General features: G+C 37.0%; 1 protein-coding gene across 1 annotated transcript in view; it reads right to left on the bottom strand.

Annotated features, from left to right (window-relative positions):
- LOC117102440 (FAD-dependent oxidoreductase domain-containing protein 2-like) overlaps positions 1-738 on the bottom strand; it is a 24,898-nt gene extending 24,160 nt beyond the window's left edge. Inside the window, exon 1 of the mRNA XM_033242701.1 lies at positions 589-738. The gene's annotated coding sequence lies outside the window, so the exon portion shown is untranslated. The remainder of the gene's footprint in view (positions 1-588) is intronic.
- Positions 739-1,591: the final 853 nt, after the last annotated feature.

Below are 1,591 nucleotides of genomic sequence, written 5' to 3'. Positions count from 1 at the left end.
AAAAAAAAAAGCCTCCTCCCTCATCACTTTTCCTACCCAGATAGCGTGATAAACAATAGTAATAATATTTTTTATAGGGCCTAATCACAACTAAGTTACACAGTTGAAACCATGGAGTAAACTACACTACAGCACAGTAAGAATGAATGTTGCTTTGTACCCAACTATATAATATTTAGGCCCTAGTCAGTGTTTCTATGCAACTGTGGTACAACAAAACCCACTTAAAGGTTAGTAGACGATTGAAAATATAATAGAAGATCGACAAGTGAAACTTCAGCATCATAACAACATCGATCTCTATGGCGACCGCCCGCTGGATTTAGTTCACGACAGCGAGTGAGACGTCACATTTGCTGCCTAGGCCTCGCTAGCTAGCCGACACGCCTGATCTAGCTAAGCATTCGCTTAGCGAAGGTGGCCCAGCCTAGGACGACTAGACCCGGGCCTAGGCTAGATAGATGAGTTCAATGTATTAATAATATCTTTCCAAAAGCAGTAGCGGTTTTCAAATTGTTTTACAACATACTTATATTAATCATTGCTATTTCGGTAAGCAAGAAATATGGTCTTGCCTATGTTACTTACCCCACAACAACTTTCTGACATGAGCAGTAGTAGTAGCACCAACACGAGCGATAAGTACGTAAGCGCGACGACAACAAAAAAACAAACTTACCGCATACTCTTTGCTTACCGGTATTACCTATGGAACGCCGTTAGTTATGGAACGCCATTAGTATCTCAGGTTATGTGCTATTAAGGGGCCAACCCATAGAGATATAAAAGCCTGAAGGTGGCGCCTTCCTACGGCAGCCATCTTGGATGGTACACATACACAACTCTGCATTGCTCCGCCATCTTGTCAGCACTCTAGTTGTTTAATAGCTCTATGGGCCAACCTCATTTCGGCCGCCACTCATTTCGGCCGCCGCGCCAAATGTATGGAACGCCAAAAAGGCCACCAAATATACAACAGCCACCAATTAGAAGAACGTAGTCATACAAAAGATGGATACGTCAGTAACAAAAAGGAGAAAATATATAAGCCTAGGCCTACAGTGAATAATTAAGAATTTATTTACCGGTATAAAATCATAACGTGATTAAAATTTATTTGTTTAAAGATCCAGTAGAATGTGTGTTAATATGTGTGTTTTTTTGTTTTAGTTAAAACAATTTATTTTGAATTTACTTTTTTGTATATATTTATATTGTATTGTCATTGTATTTGTTTTTGATGATGGAGTAAGAGCAGCTTACTGTTTGGGCTTATGCCTATTACTTACTCATGGCAAGAATATTGTATGTATACTTTTTTACTCTGCCGAATAAATATTATTATTATTATTATTATAATAATATAGTATAGGCCCATTGCCAAATAAGTAATTACGTATTGTTAGTTTTATTGTACAGTATACATCCTCCGATGTGCTTTATGTACAATGTGAAAATGTTTGACGTTAATACGTTAGATTTATTTTTCTTGCGTGATAATGAATAAAAATGTAGTGTATGTCATTCATACATTTGTTGATTTTGTTTGATGGTTGAGACAGTAAATAATTAAGAATTTATGTAGGCCTAC

Source organism: Anneissia japonica, unplaced genomic scaffold (genome assembly GCF_011630105.1).
Source record: "Anneissia japonica isolate Jap-2015-1 unplaced genomic scaffold, ASM1163010v1 scaffold284695_len391863_cov200, whole genome shotgun sequence".
NCBI lineage: Eukaryota > Metazoa > Echinodermata > Crinoidea > Comatulida > Comatulidae > Anneissia > Anneissia japonica.
Note: the sequence above shows the minus strand (reverse complement) of the source record. Positions and strands in the feature narration are given on the sequence as shown.